Genomic DNA, 19,370 nt, shown 5'->3' on the forward strand with positions numbered 1-19,370 from the left:
AGATTCCCCTTTTAAAATATATAATTAACACGAGTTATAATCCCTGAAGGGTACAATATTGAAAATAAATAGTTGCATAAAAAATAAAATGCTATCCCTTTTCACATAAAGAACCTACTATTTCCATATAATTTGAGTTAGGTCTTAAACTAAAGATATGAAATATTGAGAAAAAAGAACTGATGGCATAATTATAAAAGATTAAGCACATTGTAAGTACCAGGTAATAATAGTATAAATACTTATTATTAAGCTTTAATATGATTTTATTTGTGATAGATATTATAGTCATGTTTTTAGATGAAGACACTAAAACTCATCTTTTGAGTAACTTGTCTAAGCTTACATAGTTCTCTGCACTAGTAAAATGCTCTATGTATTTCAAAATACATCATTACTCATCACTCTATACTGGGGCAGAGCCTCTGGATATATGGCTCAGGGTCCACTCTTCTAAAACAGACTAAGTCCTCCACACCACTTATTCCTGCCTGTACCAGTTAATGTTAAAGTGTACATGGCCCTGACCACCTATCTTCTATCACCCTAAGTGTTCTGATCTTCCTTATTACCTGAATCCTAAACTTTTTCATTGTACTCTCAAGAATTGTGCACCATAATTAAGAAATCCTCTAATAACTTTAATCTCTCATCTAAAAGTTCTCTCTACTTCCATTCTTTCTTTCAATGAATCATTATTGAGAATATCACTGGACTGGTGGCTGTTCAATAATGTTCTTGAGTGACTGATTTTTTGTAGATTTTGGGGTTTATTTCAGTGTCCTCTGTTATCTCTGCAGATAATATTCAGAGATTATTGTTAATTCCAAAGTTTTAAAGAAACGCTGCTGCCATGGTCTGAATGTTTGTGTCCCCCTAAAATTTCCATGTTGAAATCCTAACCTCCAAAAGTGATGTGTGATGGTATTAGTAGGTGGGGCCTTTAGGAGGTGATTAAGTCATGAAGGTGGTACTCTCATGAATGGGATTAATGCTTTTATAAAAGTGATCCCACAGAACTCTTTAGCCACTTTCACTATGTGGAGGACACAATTAGAAGTCTGCAATGCAACAGAGGGCCTTCACCAGAACCTAACCATGCTGGTACCCTTTTCTTAGACTTCCAGGCTCCAAAACCATGAGAAATGAATTTCTGCTCTATATGAGTTCTCCAGTTTGTGGTATTTTGTTATAGCAGCCCAAATGGACTAAGACACCTGCCATGTTCTTCTCACATCCTTGTGGTTGCCCTCATTTATTCCTGCTACAAACAGTTCATCAACGGCATGAGATTTATTCTCCTTAAATTCCAAGTCCTGCTTTGTTTCTGTGCAACTTCTATGAGCAGCTGAATATTCCATCAATCTCTCTGTTCGGTGAAGTCCTTAGCCTATTCATAACCACTGACCTTCTAATCTTTCCCACTTCAACCAGTCATTACCACGCTCACACCTGGAGCCCTGTCAACAAATTAAGTCAATCCAATTCCAAATATGATTCAGTCATCCCACTCTGAAAAAACTCTTGGCTACTCCCAGCTTGCTCATTTCTCTGGTTCTTCTTTTCAACCTTGTCAAGATGTGCAATCCATTTCTCTACTTTTTCCCGCTCCATTAACATTATTTATAATTATCCTCTTATTTTTAATTTTCTCATTATCCAGCTTAGATTGCTAATTCACAAAGATTCTTTGCTGGCCTAAATTTTTTCGAACCTTGTTTAAAAAAATCCCAATATTGAATGAACCTAATTCTGGATATTCTCTACACTGACATTTAAGCAAACTAGTACTTCTAGGAAAAAAAATCATACTAAGAGACAACTTGTTTCTTCCATAAATCTGTGAAAAAACAAATAATAATAAGCCATTAGAAAGACTAAGCAGTATTACCATCTCTCTAATCATTCTCTCTACAATGACTAAATCAAATTTTTTCTTTTCAGTCTGAAATTTCTAACTCTTCCCTTCATTCTCAGAAGATTACTCTGCTTTCTGATTTATAGAGACAGTAGAAGTTATGAGATGGGGACTCCTTTATTATACAATTACTCAACACAAAATACTACTTATATCTAGCCGTGTTTGCCCAAACTACCATCCGAAAAAGCAGAATATGGGCAGCATCAGCAGCTTTGTGCAAGAGCTGGTGAAAAGATGCTACCAAGTGTTAAGAGCTTGGAATAATAAACCCTCCAACAAGTAATTCATGCCCAGAAGGAGAGGATTCTCTGAGTGAGAAAAGCAGGAATTGAGTATATGAATTATTTTAAGTACAGATGTTGAAAAATTTGAGAACTGATAAAAATCAAGAAGTATTAAGAAATAAGACTCATTTTAGAAATGAAGTTTAAATTAGGAGAAAAATAAGATAAAAATATACACCACAAAAAGCACAATAAATAAACTAGAAAATAGAAAAGGAAATTGTGTTATTAAAATTTAAAAGAAAAAAATGATTTGAAAGGAAGCAATAAATGCAGAGCATAATTAAAGAGGGTGCAACATGTATAGTTGGGATCTTTGCAAAGGAAAGCCAACTCAAGAGTTCAGGGCAGGTAATTAGCTAATAGAAGAAAACTTTCCTGAAATAAAAGGTGATGTATATCTATATATTGAAAGGTACATTCTGAAACTCTCTTCATTAAATATTTCTTGAATTATTTGATTCAATGAAAGTTTCTAATCTAGTTGCTGCTCTCTTCATACATGGACTGAGTCCACATTTATGAAAACTGGTTTATTCTGAAACAGCATTTTCTCAAGGTGTGTACCTGTGCTAAATTTCTCTCAACATTTAAGTAGTTGTCATCTCTGGACACTGTAATAACTTTTAGTTATGTCTAAATACATAGGAAGGAAATTCTTCATGGAATGAAACTGCCTTAAACTTTCTCTAAAATAGTCAAAGACAACTAAAAATCCAAGATCATGTGTTTGAACAATCTGTTGTCTTATACTCTTGCTCTCATTCAAGCACTTGCACTTTTTAAAAGAATTTGGTCATGTAACATGTATGAAGGAAAATCATCTCTACATTTGCCTTTTAATTAGTTCATTCAATTTGCTGAGCCTCTCTTCTCTCTTTGTTTTCTAATTATGACAGAGAATCTGAAACAGATGGAGAAGAAGCATGACCTACTTGGAAATTCAGCAGCCAGGCCTCTAAGTTTTGTAGAGCAATATCAACACTAAGGAAACATCAATTCAAGTGGATTCCAATACGCAACTGAAGTCATTAGTATGGATCGTGTCAAGCTTTTAAGCATTTACCTTATTTACTGAATGACCTAATATTTCTAAATGGTAATGGGGAGATGCTGGAGTAGGAAGATAAGGATAGACTCTAATACGAAGGTCCTTAGGGCCTCCACCTGAATTTCAGAATTACTGTCAAATAAATATTTACTAGTGTCCTTTCTCTTATATGTAGACAATAACTATAGATATAGGTGGTTGACTAAAAATTAAGTGCTAAGCTGCAATCAGATATTGAAACTGAATTCCAATATTCTCTTTAGTGAATCTCCCATGATATATATTCCATGCATGAAATATTTTATTTATGTGCATATTAATTAAAACTATTAAAATAATCACTGAAAATATATCTCCTGATCTATAGAATATATGAAATGTATGTTCTCAGGTCCTTGTGCTAGATACAAAATAAATGAGTAATGTGAATTAAAATTCCCATGAATGTATCATTTTGCAAAATGAGCTTTACAAATTCCATGTTTTCTGCAATCCCGAAAAGAAAAAAAATGATTACCAAACCAAATGATGTTGCTGAAACAGTTTATCAGCTGAATGATGGCAGTCAGCAATTAAGAATAGTCAAGCTTTGCAGAAACCAGCAAGATATTTAAAGGAAAGGTACTTTACAAATATTATGAAAAAAGGAAAATATCTATGACTCTTTTGTGTTTTTAGAATAGGAAAATAAAAGTAAGAAAAGAAACTTTTAAAGTTAAAAGCACCAGAATACATTTTAAATTTTATAAAATAACAGTAAAACAGTATTATGAACCCTTAACTTATGTCTTTTTATATTTTAAAACAATAATAACATAACTAGGACTTGGTTGTAATTCTAGTTCTAGCACATCCATTTACAATTTATTTTATGTTTCTAAACCTCAGCTATATCATATATAGCTGGACTATATATAAGCGGACTCCTATGATAATGAAATGAGGTAATCAATGTACGATAACAGGCAAACCAAATGGCATACTGTAGCTTCCCATAATAGGTGTTCGGTAAATACGGGTTTGTTTTTCTTGTTTTCCTCTATTATAATCCATTTTTCCAAAGTATGAGTAAATGAAAAATGATGGTTACACCCACCACTTCAACAATGATTATATTCACAATCAATTCTGTCCTTTCTATCTCTATTTTTAGATAAGGCCATAACATAAATGACTTACCATTATTTTTAGATTAATTGGCTAATAAAATAATGTCCATGGAAACCATAAGATACCAAAGGAATATAGATGCAAATAAGTTAATGATAATTTAGAATTTGTATTAGTTATGGTAATAGAAGTTCCTATACAGATAACCCCAAAATAATAGTTTAATGTAATATAAGTTTATTTCTATTTCACTATTCTGATTTTTGATGGTAAGAGCTGTCACTGTGCCTCACAGTCCTTTAGGTGTTTAGTGACTTAGGAGTTAGAAAATATGCTTTTACATTTGGCTACTAAAATTTCCTTGAGAGTCACCCTCAATTCAGCAAGGATTGAGAAGGACAAAGAGACTGTTGAAGTCGTGCGGCAAGTTTCATATAGAAATGGCATGGAAGAGGTGTGCATCACTGCTCTTTATAATTCACTGGCCAAGGCTTAGTCATTTGGTCGTAACTAAGCTCAAGGGAGACAGGAAGAAAAGGGAAACTGGTTTTTCTGAATTTGCTAGTCAATCTGTGCCTAAGAAATAGTGAGAACTAAATATATAAATAGGAATAACATAGTAGCTTTTATATGGCTATATGTGTAACATACTTATCAAAAAGTTTTCCATGTGTGATAGAAAATTTAATTTAGAAATACATATATTCATTACAAAATAAGAAGTCTTTGTCTGTGCATATTAATCACCCCAGTGAGTATTCAGTATTGGATCAAAAAGCAAGAATTTTTTTTTTGACTATATATATTATTCTGTATTACCACATGTGTATATAACAGGTGGGGAAGCAAATTAATAACCTTTATAATATGTGTTAAAGATAAATACAGCACCTTTCATCATTAATGACTTTCTGGGGTGGGTGAAAGGGAATAGAAGTATTAGTCCAAAAATAGTAATTTTGCAAGTCTTGGAGTTAGATATCTTAATCCAACTATAAGCAGGTTTTAAAGATTTTAAAATTTGAGATATCAAGCTAAGGAACAAAAGAAATACTTTTAAGGTAATTAGGGGAAAAATCGCTCCATTAAAAAAAATTAAACCTATCTTCATCAACTTTCCCTGATATATTTAAACATTTCACTTAACCACTTAAATTTAGCTTTATAAAAAGTGATAAGATTTTTCTAAATAAAAGAATTTGACTCCAAAAAGAATTTATTTGAACACAGAAAACAAAATTAATCTTTTCAATGAGCCATTATTCTCTATTAAATCTAGTATTAATAAGAGTCATTTGAGATCTTATACTGGTTAATGTTAGAACCCCTACAATTCAAGAAAAGAAAAAAAGAAGGCAATCCAATAAAAAGGCATACCATGATTTAAGGATTAAAAAGAATTAAGGAATATGACAGGCATTATTTAAAACAGAGAAAAAATAGGTTATTCTAATAAATGTTTTTAGGTCCTTGGAGGAAGGTAAAAGGAAATAATATTACTTATTAATTTCCTTTAAATTATTATTAACTTATATACTCACATTTTCCCCAGTTTTTCATTTCTTTGTTTTTGCTTTATTTTATTTATTTATTTATTTTTCGTGCCTGTGTGCCTAATAGATTTAGAGGGCAGTAGGTTGTATTTGTCTTTTGGCCATTGACATTAATGAAGACCACTACTGCCAAGAGTTATTTCCTGTCACAAATAAGTAGAATGTGAAATTGTATTTACGTAGGTTAAAATTAAGCTGTTTTCAAAATGGGAGTTTTATACAATCAATATATGCACCAATAACACTAATAAAATTTTTCCAAACATAATTTTAAATGATATTGCAGAGTATATTAATAAAATAGGCTATACTTTTAGACAAAAGTTTTGTTCAAATCCTCCAATTAATGACTCCCAGTGGAGAACATGTTATTTCCTACAGGAAGCTTCAAATGTCAAAAAAGATGGAGTCTGTTAGAGAAAGATTAAATTAGTATGTTGGATTTCAAAAAAGTTCATAGCTTAATACAGTTAACTTTGCTAAAGTGGTCTGTGTGATTTGTAGTCAAGCCTTGTCAAGTAAAAGTTTATGCTAATCAAAATGTTTTTCTAAATCGTTTTAATGCATAAATTAAAGGTTTTGACAATGTGATGCTGTTATTATTTCATCTAAGTTTCAAAAGGATTCATTAATGATGCTTTTCACAGACTACCATACAGTCGCCTAAACATTTTTTTAGTATCAGTGATAGTTTCAGTCCAAGTTTGGGAGATTAAAAAATCAACATGTATTCTTTGTCCAAATAACATGATACCAAGTATTATCATAGTTCATAAACTCTCTGAGCCTTGCTCTTTATCCTTCTAGTAGACTCTGTGAATGATTGCAAATCCCCAATCTTTTAGATAGATAGATACATACATACATAGAAGATAGATGACAGATAGATATTATGTATTTATATTTAACAAATGTACATCAGTCTTTATCTCTCTATATGTAGTTATTTGAAGAGATAAAAAAGGACAAACCTTTAGCTAGACTAACCAGGAAAAAGAGAAGCCTTAAATTCTTAAACTCAGGAATGAAAGAGGGAACATTATTACTGACCTTCCAGAAATAAAAATGACTATAAGGAAATACTATCAACAGTATGCTTATGTGCATGTACAGATGTACACACACATATTTGCAGCCAATACTCGTCAGGCAAAAAAATGTATAGTTATGGGTTTTGATTCAGTTATCAAGAATCAGTCTTGTGGCTTGGAAGCAAAGAAATCTAAATGATACTGTATCATTGTCAGCAAGGTGAGGGTGAACTAGTTTCATAGATTCTGAAGGAGGGGCAGGAAGTACCAACTCTGGTTGGTTGACATTTGTTTGAGCTCCCAAACCTGAAACTTTTAACAGAATTTCTTGGGTTTGAGGAACAAAATGAAAACAAATTTAGAGAAACTCTCAGATTTATTAAGTCCAAATTTCCTGGAGGAAGGAATTAAATATTGTGATTTAAACATTAGATCCAGTTATTTGTTATGTAGTCAGAGCAGGTATATTCCTGGAGGGGAAGTCTTCGTGTGACTGCATAAGTGTAAGGTGAATGATAACAAAGCTTCAGTTCTGAGTTTTAGTTTCCAGACTTTGAGAATGTAAAGCACCAGTCACAGGGCACACACTCAATTAAACCTATAATACCATCTACCTATCTATTGGAAATCTGAGCATCAAATGCATACAAACACAAACAAGCTGTATATTAAATATGCTTCATTTGAGGCTACACATACAATTAATTAATAATGTTTTAAATTAAAAATTGGAACTGGAAATTAAAGTAGATGTGTTTAACATAAATTTCTATTTCCACAGGTAGAAAGAGAGAGAGAGAGAGAAGGGAAGGGGAGAGAGGAGAGCTGAAAGGCAAGAGATGATGGTATTAGAGAAAATAGGCATTTCATCCTCAGTGTCACCATTTTGCCCACATGGGTCTTCATGCAATATAAATACTATTATTTTTCTGTTGTTGTTTACTTTAGTGCTTACATTCTACTGATTTAATACACAATTTGACTAAAAAAAAACTCTTTAATTTTCAAGCTATTTCTTTTGTCTGCATATTTCTCAATATAGCTACATAGATATGTCAAATTTAAATATTTTCCATAGCATATAGATATGTAATTATGGCTATTTTTATATCTCTTAATAAAAAGAAATAGTTTAAGTATTAAATAATAAGATCACATAAAGACTCTCATGAGAATTTATGGTCATAAATCATGCTTTGAATTTTCAAATATATGAGATAATTGATATGAGCCTCTAGATTTACAGGCTGAGAAATCGACTTTTAATTATTTTTTTTTATGTAGAATATTTTCAGTGTTTTTGTGAGTGAAAAGAATAGAGAGAAACTGAGGCTATTACATATACATTAGTCTCAAATTACAGTCACCCAATGAAATTACTCAGGTTACAAAAGGTCCTTTCCCATATACAAGCAAGTATCTCCTCAGATTGAATCACAACTGCTGTGAAACTCTGTAACAGATAGAACTCCAGTCTGTCACTTAATTACTATAAAGAAAAAAAATACATGATCTTTTGATTTATGGAGATGTTAATAATAAAATATCAGTCATAAAATTGTATTTTCTTTTTTTTAATGGAGAATACTCTTTATTAGTAGAAATCAATAATTCATCATATGACTTTATACTTTATGACCCAGGTCTAGAAAAAACCATTCAATTGCTAAACTAACTCCACCCCACTATTAGAAGCAATCACTGGACAGTACAAAGTTACCCCTCTCCTCTTAGCATCCAGGTTAGGACAGTATACATAACATCAATTTGGATGAAATTCATCCACAGATACTGATTCAAAATATGAAAGACTTCGCTGGCTAAGAGAATGTGCAGAACTCTATTTAAGAATTTAGAGGGACCTCCCCGGTGGTGCAGTAGTTAAGGCTCTGCACTCCCAATGCAGGGTGCCTGGGTTCAATCATTGGTCAGGGAACTAGATCCCACATGCATTCCACAACCAAGAGTTCACATGCCACAGCTAAGGAGCCTGAGAGCCGCAACTAAGGAGCTTGCCTGCTGTAACTAAGACCTGCTGCAACCAAATAAATAAATAAATATATATATATAAAAGAATTTAGAAAAGACTGCAAAAAGCTGTGGAAGGTCTAATAGACCTGTTGCCCGGCTCTAAACCCCTTTAGTCCCTTAAAATTGCTAATACTACAATCTCAGACAATTCTAATGAGAGGAAAAATGAGCAAAATCATCTTTTGGTTTTTAGTTATCTTATTGGTTTTCTTAAAAATAACAAGTATTTAATGTAACATGCAAATGGAAGTATATTTTCAAACGTCAAAAGAGAAAGTTGGAAAATAGATTGAAAAACTTTCCCAAATAAACATTTTGGTACGTACCCTTCCTGAGTCTCTGCACCAATACCACATAGGTTTTTGATTTATAACTAGAATCACACTATATATAGTTTATCTAGAATTTTTTGACTTGTCAGTACATATGAAAAATTTGTTTTTCGTTGCTATATTCGTTGAACGCAAGAGTCCCTGACACGTAGATAGAACTCAGTTTACCTCAGGCTTCCTAACATCTCAACAGCACCCTATTACACGAATGTCCCATTGTTCAATTATTTCCTTGCTGATGGACTTGAAGTTAATTTCAAACTTTCCCTATTAAAAAAAACAAAACTCAAATTGGTTATATCCAGCTCAGATTTCTCCCCTGGGCTTCAAATTTGAAATGACCACTGTATTTCCACGTCTAACAGACATCGAAAGATTCACACAGCCCAAACTGCAATTCTTTAGTATCCTCCCCATTCCCAGCCCCCAAATCCCTAAACCTTCTCTTCCCTTCCCTACCACCACAAACCCACTTACTTAAACCAAAACCTCGTATTCTTCAACCAGCCAATCCTGTCAGTTCTACCTTCTAATTTCCTCCCTATATTTCTTTCCCTCCATGCCAGCCTTAACCCAAGCAACTTCATCTCATTTAGATTAATGCAAAAATATCCTTCTTCCCTTCTTGCACCCCATCCCCCATAATCTATTCTTCACAGAGCAAAACAACTTCATTAAAAGACAGAGTTAGGGCTTCCCTGGTGGCACAGTGGTTGGGAGTCCACCTGCCGATGCAGGGGACACGGGTTCGTGCCCCGGTCCGGGAGGATCCCACGTACCTTGGAGTGGCTGGGCCCATGAGCCATGGCCACTGAGCCTGCGTGTCCGGAGCCTATGCTCCACAACGGGAGAGGCCACAGTGGTGAGAGGACTGCATACCAAAAAAAAAAAAAAAAAAAAAAAAAGACAGAGTTAGATCAGGTCATTCCTCTGTTAAAATCTTTCAATCATTCCTCAAAACTCTCAGAACAAAACCCAAACTCCTATCAGAACCTGTAAAATTCTAAAAGGGCTTCTGCCCAACTCTCTAAATGGGCCAAATCCTCTTACTGAACCCAGGACCCCAAACGGCACGGCCACGTGTTCACCAAAACATGCGCCTCCCAGGCCCAAAGCCTCCCCCTTCCTTTCAGAGCAGGGGGACAGAAAAGGCACCCACGCGATCCTGAGCACTGTCGTCTTCTCCTTACGTCTTTCCCTCTCCTCTCCTACCCAACACCCACCTTCCACCTGCAACGGCTCAATCTACCACCTACCTTAAAGATGACGTAGCCGACGGACGTTTCAAACAGCACCAACATGGTGAGGACGGGTCAGGGCGCTGCACGGTCCACCCCCGAGCTCTTATATCAGTGAAAAAAGACCAAATCTGAAGCTCCCCAAGGCCTGCAACGTCGCGGGCGCCCACCATCCTGCAAAGAACCAGCCCACGTTGCCTAAACGTTCCACACTGCACTACAAGCAGAAGGCGTGAATGCGCTTCTTCTTCAAGGCTTCTGGGATAACACAAAATTGTATTTAATTCTCCTCTGTATCCTCTTATCCAGTCCCCCTTCCCCTTTCCACATCCTTGCTCACAATGGCCCACTCCCAATTAAAAGTAACCATAATTTGTAGTAGGGAGAGGCCTTTTTGTAAAGTATCCATTTATTGAGAATTGATAAAACATTACTGAGATTTGTTGCTAATGCTGTTAGAAGGGGATCATATCTGAAATTGTAGGACTCTCCAACATTGTCATAAATTTGCTGAAAATCTGATCAGGTTTTATTATTTCTTTTCAGTGACAAGTTCTAAATAAGTTCTAAATATATATGATTTGTATTATATCCCCCTCACACTATCTGGAATTTGATATAAGATATTTCCCGCATCACAAGAATTTTTCATTAAAATAAAATATTAAATGGGAAAATGATGAATATTTACCTCAAAGCCACATCAGGATTCTGGGATTATAGCTTTAATAACAAAAATATGTGATTTTCATGAAACTGATGAAGTTGTTTGGGTTTGGAATGTCTTTTGCCTAATAATGACCTTAAGATGTTTGAAAAATGAAGATATTTTGATATATGCAAAATAGTTGCGCTTATGAAGGTTAATAGCATTTAAAATAATTATAAATTTCATAGATTTTCCAAGGGGTTAATTTCTAATATCTTTGAATCATTATGTCACAAGTTTTTATTAATAATTATATCTTAGTTTTCTGATAAAATGATATAATAGGATTTAATGCAACTTGATTCTTTGTAATAACAGATAGACCTCATATTTTATTTAATAATATGTAAATTATTATGCATCTATTATTAAAATATTTTAGTCTTTAGATAACATAAAATATTATTGTCCTGTCCTTTTTGAGATCAATAATGGATTATCATTAAATTTTATATCATATAAATAAGATGCCATTTCATAAGTTAGTGAAAACATCATAAATATATGAACATTGCTTGTTACTTATCAAGAACCCAATCAAATGTAATGACTACATAGTAAATTTTTTTGAATTAATTAAAGTATCTCTTTTTCTTCTTTCCCTTACAAAATATTTGTCTTAATTTATACCATATTAATGATTAAGTCATAAGGAAACAATTACTGTACATACCCTTTATGAAAATTCTGATAATTTGAAAGTTATTTTTATTGGCTTTAAATTAAAAGCAAGCTTTGTAAAATACACATTTAAATAAGAAAGAAAGAAGTGGTTGCTCATGGAATTTTTTTTCTCATAGGGAAAGTAGTTGTCACATTCCTCTTTATGTTTCCTCTTTTGGAAATCAGCTTCTTTTTCCCTTCTTTGCAACCTTTAACAATAGGACTAAATCATGGAGCTTTAACCCATTACCTCATGTATGCACATTCTCTGCCACTCTAGACCTTGAGCGATGCCGAAGGTGGTCTATGAGAGAATGGAAGCCAAATAGAATGAGTGCAAAGGCAAGCAGAGGAGACTCAGGAGGTATTTTCTGTTGGAATCCTCGGAACCCACATGAATATAGTGTAATTTTAGCATTGTAGAAATAGAAGCAGAATACAAGTAGGCAGGGATTGGTTCAGAGATTATGGTACCTCACCTTTCTTTGAGTACTATGTGGCACGGAAGGGATCCAAAGGTTCTAGGGAGGAAGGTCAAACATAGCTGAGATTTGGGAGAGAGCCCTGACCTTCAAAGGGTGGTGTAGTTGAGTGAAGAGACCTTGAATTAGAATCTGTGGAATGTATAATTTAGGCAAGGACCATATAGAGGACATAGCTAAGAATCTGGTATTTGCAGAACCAGGGAGAAGTGCAGGGGACAGACTGGAAGATAGTGGGCCCTGACTACATCCAGATAAGAGACCATACATTAACTATAAATAATTTTTATTAGGAGAAGCAGCAATAGAAAGCATTGAAATGAATCCAGGAAATGGACTCACAGTGGAGTGAGCAGGCAACAGAAAAAGACTGTACAAATGATCAATCACTCTTTCCACCATGAGGATATATACACCTTCTTTTGTCCCTAGATGCCAACATGGTATGTCTTAAATCCTTGGGTTGCCTCTGGATTTGGGGGTTATTGTCTTTTAACAAAAATGAAAAAAATCAGCCATTATTTGAGCATCTCTTCTTTCCCATTCTCTATATTCCGCTTAATCAGGTATGTGTTCAGCAATCTCATACTATCCTTCATACTATTTAACCTTCTCTCATATCTTCCATCTGTCTACCTAGACTACATTCTATACAATTTATGTTTTTCAGTTTTTGTTTCTTTAGCTGTGTTTAATCTGCTAGTTGATCCATCATTGAGGGTGAAATTTGAACTACCCTATTATATATTCATTTCATTTTTTCTTCAAATATTCTTCTCCCAAGCTTACAATTTTAGTCTTATCTTCTAATGCAGCAAATGTACCAAACATATTTATTTTATATTTAATTCAGGTAATTGAAATAGCTGAAGTTATTTTGGATTTGTTTCTGCTGTTTCAGTGAATTAGGTATATTAGAAAGCTCAGGATATGAAATTTACTCAGAGTTTGTCCCATGCTATAAGTGCAGCAGTGGTGAGTAAAATCTGTTTCATGTTGTCCCTTTCTTTGATGTTACTAGGTTTGTCTCTTTTCTTCCTGTCAAGATCTACTTCTTTTTTCTTGACCTTCATTCATTTTGATGCTTCCTTTATTTTGTTGACTTTTTTCCCCTATTTTTAATCCTTCACTCCTTCCATTCTTCTCATTCCTCATGCTGTACCTATCTCTTCATTAGGACCATCACCTCCTTTCATATGTCTGTACCTGTGATTTAAGGACAAATTACAGAATTTCAAAGTGAATCAGGTAAATTTCCTACTGGTCTGTGATTGTAAGGAAGGTGTGTAACTAAGTGGAACCCAATGAGTAAAGTCATATATGTCTTTGTAGCAGACACTATGGTCCATCACTGACTTTTTCTGTAGCCTGAAATAAATAATTCATCTTAATATTCTAGGTCTTTCACTCAATAAAATTACATAACTGGTATTTATGGAAATATAAGTTTTCTGGGCCTTAAGTTTCTCTAAGCTCCAAAAATAGATTAATAAGAATTAACAGAAGGCATGTCCTTATTCATTTACATACTGATGTCATTCCCTCAACATTGATCTAATATTGATAGAAGACAAAAATACTAAGTGAAAAGAACTTAAAATTTCTGGAAATATTAATAATATATTATATTCTTATACAATTTTCCTTTCTGTAATGCTGCAGATGAGGGATATTATTCATAATTTTAGTGATAGAGAGCTTTTCTCCTAAAGAATTGGCATTCATCATCTTTTCCAACAATGAAAACTAGATAACTGCTTATGTTTTCCTGTTGTGCTTTGTTTTCTATGAAACTCTGGGACATCTAAGCTCATACATAAAAAGGGCATTAAGATGCATGCTTGGTACCTTTGCTATTTTCTTCTTTGACTACGATTTTCTATTTTTGTTTTACCATTTCATTTTCTATGACTTTTCTGGTAAGCCATCAGCCTTGAAACATTTGCATGAAGAGAGAGATATATGTATATGCAAAATGGCTTGTAAATGGGAGATTCTGCAAATGATTTAGAAGGTTCTAAAAAGTCAAGTAATCCCACATGCGTTTGACATTTTTATAATGACAACAACCATTATTTCTTATGATCCTTTTTCTGTGGATCAGAGATTGATATTAGCTGAACAATGTAACAGCAAACCAAATTCTGTTTTCACCTGTGTTATCTTGGAAATTAACTTAAAATTTCAAAAATATAACACAATTTGTATTTTGATTGTAACATAATTTTCATAAACTTATAGATAGGTCTATAAGTCAATATAGAATAGAAATGAACACTATAATACATAAACACAAAGCAATGTTAGAGATGAATATATATAAAAGTCATGTTTTTATTCATCTAAATCTTGTCTTTTTCACTTTAGCCAGAATGTGATTGACATTATAGAAAATCATCTTAAACAAAGAAATGTTATTTATATGTGGATGAGGTGGGGAGGTTTGATTTTATGTGTCATTGAATAAATAGAAATTTATTTTATACTTTATATTATTGGAGGAAATTGTTATTGCTTAATTAGTAAAAATCTGGTTTTCCCATGCCCTATCATGTCTTGTACTAGATATAGGATCAATTTTTAGATAAATATTTTTAGAAATAAAAGAATATATATGTATATTATATTTGTTTCATAATAGATAATGTATAGGTTTTCTCTACTAAAATCTAATTAGCCATCTCTAGTGTGATAGAATAAGGGAATGAAATCCAAGGCTCCCAGAGAAAGCTATCAAATTGATGGATTAATGGAGCCCAATTCATTCAAGTTTTCTGATTCGTTTTTTCACTTGGTTCCTATATTTTTCATTTTATACTATTCTGTTTAAGAAATGTTCAGTTTTTGAATCTTTAAAATTGAATTGTACTTATAATATAGTAAGTATCAAATAGTTCATTTAAGAATACAGTTTTCTCTGCTAGCTATAGTATTTCAAATTTGTTTATTTTCTACTTTTAAAATGTGTCATCCAATTATATTAATAATTTATATAGTTTATTTATTAATATTATAGACAATTAAAGAATAAACCAGTGGGAACTTCTTTAATTAAAGGGAGCTTATTTTCTTCCAAAGAAAGGAGAAAATTATAGAAACTTTAATCTCTCAGAAAGTTTGGCATACAAAATGTCAGTAAGCATTCCAAGTTTCAACCTCAAAATACTCCTAATTTCTACCAAGAAGTGGTTAACCAGTTCATATAAATCATTTCTAATAAATTAAATTTATGTCACTGGAAAGTGAAGACAAAACATAATTTTAAAAATGAAACTCTAATATGAAGATATTATTTCACTTCATCTATTAATGTGGTCTTCTGAAAAATTAAACTTTTAGTCTAAATTCTGTTTTCCCTCTAATCAAAGGTCAGTAGATAAATTAAACATATGTCTTGGGGAATCTTGATCTTCTTTGGGGAGAAGGGGAAAAAATTACTGGAGCAAATAGTTTTCAAATTTAAATTCACCAACGCTTACCAATTCTGATTGTTTGCATAAACCCTAGAAACATGGATCAGTGCATTTTTTGTGGGCATATAAATTTGTAAGGTAAATGATATTGGTTCTTCAACATTAATGCACCTGAACCAAGAAAAAAATCTTTTATTATACTATTATCCAGTATGGTAGCCATGCAGATGTTATACTCAGATCTTTAGTTGTCTCCATAGAGATCCAGAGCTGACTAAATTCCCAGCCAAGGAAGGCCTCTTACCTAAGACATGGAAAAAAGGAATGAAGACATCAAGATGGGTTCCCCTGATCACCGAGGCTCCTCAGACTTCTCTGAACACTCGGCGCTTGTAGAGGTGGCCCATCTAATGTATTAAGAACTTGCACTTCCCTTGCTTGAGGAGATACTGTGGACTAATAGGTATTCCCCTCAGGAGCTGTCCCAGGATGATAATTGCAGTTAAATCTCGGCATAACCAAGCTGGCAATATGCTAACTTCAATATAGAGAAAAAAGATTACAACCCAAAGGAGCTGTAAAAATTAGCTAGCATGTAACAACAGGATCCAAGGGAGTATTCCCGGTATTGGATGTTGTCCCTAGCAACACTATGTTTTATTAACTAACTCATCAGATTCCTGTCAGTAAAGCCCTCTTGGCTGTTCCTTTGACCTTGCTGATTTTTACAGTGGTTAAGTAACACCACTGGCCTCTACTGCTGTATTTCAAGGGACCTGGAATAGGAACTAAAAAGCAAGAATTCATTGACTTAGGGGCACTTTTATGGAACAGAATATTTAACTCCCTGGCAAGGACCCTAGGGATTATGCAAATGAGCTTCTAGGGTGGCAATTATAAAACCTAGAAAAAGTGATGACCCCTAGTGAGGTTGAAGTGCCTGAGTTACCTTGGCAGATGCTAGATAAAGGAATAAAAACACTCAAGGGGTATGTGTATAAAATAATTATGTAATGTAAGACCAGAGGACCCACAAAAGAGCATGTGCCATAGGAAGGACCAGAGAACTCACATTTAGTCAAAGATTTAATAACTGCAGTGGTGAAAGGGACACTAGCATCACTGAGAGGAGGCTCTCCTCCACAGGCTGGAGCTAACGGTAGAAGATGTAGCCACAAAACTTGTGTGTTAATAAAAAGGAAAGAATGGGTCTTCAGAATAATAGAGGCCAGGTGTTGTTGCTTAACCACCTGATGCCAGAGAGTCACAAATTGCTGAAAAGTTCAAGGTTGGAGAATGATAAAGAGAACTTTACTGAGAAGGAGTTAAGTTAGTTAATAGAACACAACATTACTGGGGCAAATCAAGCAGGGAATGAAGATGCTCTTCAATATCTATAATCAGAAGAAAGCATGAATGGAACAGTAGGAATTTGAAGGTGGTTTCCCCAAAAATACTTATGATCCCTTTCTCAGTTCTTAGACATGAACCAATTTTCAGATCTAGAACTTGTTGACTTAAGTCAGTATGTACTGAAATGATTTCTCCAGTTCTTCCCCAAAAGAGCCTATGGATATTTACCCAGGTGACTGCAAACCACATGAAGGCAAACACCTAGATATTTGAGGACTGTTGGATATAGGGTCATAATTGAGATTTATACCTAGAAACCTGAAGTGCATAAAGGCCCCATATTTAAGTGGAGGTATGCAGGGACCAGGTATTAAGTGAAATATTAACTAAACTTGTGTTATTATTTCCCCAGCCCCTGAGTGTTATAATTGGAACTGACATCCTTAGCAATTTAAGTCCTTCACCTACAGGGTAAAGGTGTAATAGAGGGAAAGACCAAATAAAAACCTCTGAAATTGTTCACTTTCAGGCAAGAGAGTAAGTCAAAACAATAATGCATCTCATGAAGGAATGGGGGTAGAGAGTGAGTAATGGTAAATAATGGTGTAATCTTTGAAGTTCTAAAGTATTCAAACTTGGTGGTCCTAATGTAATTCCATTCAATTTATCAGTGTGTCCTCTGCCAAAATCTGATAGATCTTGGTGGCCATTGCAACTCAAACAAATAGTAGCCACAGTTGCAGCTGCCATTCTGGACATATTTATTGTTGCCATAGATTAAATAGACCTCAGATTCATGGTATACAGCTGTTGATTTGGAAAATACATTTATTTTTATCTCAACAGAGAAGAAGTTCCAAATCATTCCATAACCCCTGGACTGTACAACAATATTCATTTACAGTTTTGCCCCAGGCCTATGTTATATTTCCTTTCCTCTGTTCAAAGTGCTCTAGACCATCTGGAAATCCCATAGAATATCACTCTGAATCATTATATCAATAGCATCATGTTGATCAAGCCAGATAAACATGAGATAGCTAGCCTGCTGAAGGCTTTTGTAAGCTACATGCACTCCATACAGCGACAGATAAACATTTTGAAGATTGAAGGATCTGCAACTTCTGTAAATTATTTAAGGATACATCAGACGGAATACAGCAAGAAATTCCCTCCAAAGTAAAAGTCACTTTGCTGCATTTTGCATCATATACTGCAAAGGAGCCACAGTGCATGATAAGCCTCTTTACATTTTGGAGGTAATACATTTTACAGCTAGGGATACTGCAACTGCCCCTGTTCTCTGTGACATGGAAGTCTGCCTGATTTCAGTGGAGTCAAATGTAAGAAAGGGCTCTTCTCTAAGTTAGGGTACAATACAAATAGCCTTACCCCTTTGGGCTACACAATTGGAGACCTTATGTTGTTAGAGGTATCATTGGTGGGATACGACCCAGTATGGAATGGGTGGCCAGACCCAGTGGCAGAATCAAAATGTGAGCCACTGGACCTTTGGAACAAAGCCATGCCACCTGTACTGGAGTATTACACCTTTCAGGAAATAGGTTTTAGTATGTTAGTAGTTCTGATAGAGACAAATGTTTTACTCTGGGTTACTAAGTGCCCATTCATTTGGAACTGCTCATTATGAGCTAAATTCTATTGGACCTCCCAAGACATGAAGATGGACCAGCTCAGCATTAGTCCATCATATGATGGAAATGGTACATATAGTGTCAAGCCCCAAGAAGACCAGAGAGCATGAGTAAACAATACAAGCAAGTAGCTCAGACTTGCATGAAACTCCATGGTATAAAAAAGGGTCCTTAGCTTACATATATGGCTACAAAGAAGGGGGCTGGTTCCCATTCAGCTAGCTGAATGAGGAAGAAAATCTTGAGCTATGTTGATAAGTCTGCTCAATGGGTGCATGTAGCTGAAAAATGGATGGCAGCTACATTACAGGGGCATTCAGGGTTTTCCTTGAGAGGTAATACTGAGATAAACTCTTAGCAATGAACAAAAAGTTCATTCAATGAATGAAAAGTTTCAAGAAGTGCACTGATCATCCACTTCCGTGAGAGGTGAAGTGGTCTGAGGTAAGAATATATACAGAATTCTGGGCAGTGGCTCATGACGTAGACTGCTGGTCAGGTTCTAGAATAACAATGTCTAGAAGATCTGAGACAAAGAGGTGGA

The 19,370-nt window shown here is 34.3% G+C and overlaps 1 pseudogene across 1 annotated transcript in view; it reads right to left on the bottom strand.

Annotated features, from left to right (window-relative positions):
* Nucleotides 1-19,370, bottom strand: part of LOC307053743 (dysbindin-like) — a 44,321-nt pseudogene that overhangs the window by 23,059 nt on the left and 1,892 nt on the right. Inside the window, exons 2-3 of the transcript in view lie at nucleotides 10,570-10,768; nucleotides 6,891-6,901 (exon numbers count right to left, since the gene is read on the bottom strand). The product of the transcript in view is annotated as a dysbindin-like (transcript). The remainder of the gene's footprint in view (nucleotides 1-6,890; nucleotides 6,902-10,569; nucleotides 10,769-19,370) is intronic.

Source organism: Hyperoodon ampullatus (genome assembly GCF_949752795.1).
Source record: "Hyperoodon ampullatus genome assembly, chromosome: 5".
NCBI classification, from domain to species: domain Eukaryota; kingdom Metazoa; phylum Chordata; class Mammalia; order Artiodactyla; family Ziphiidae; genus Hyperoodon; species Hyperoodon ampullatus.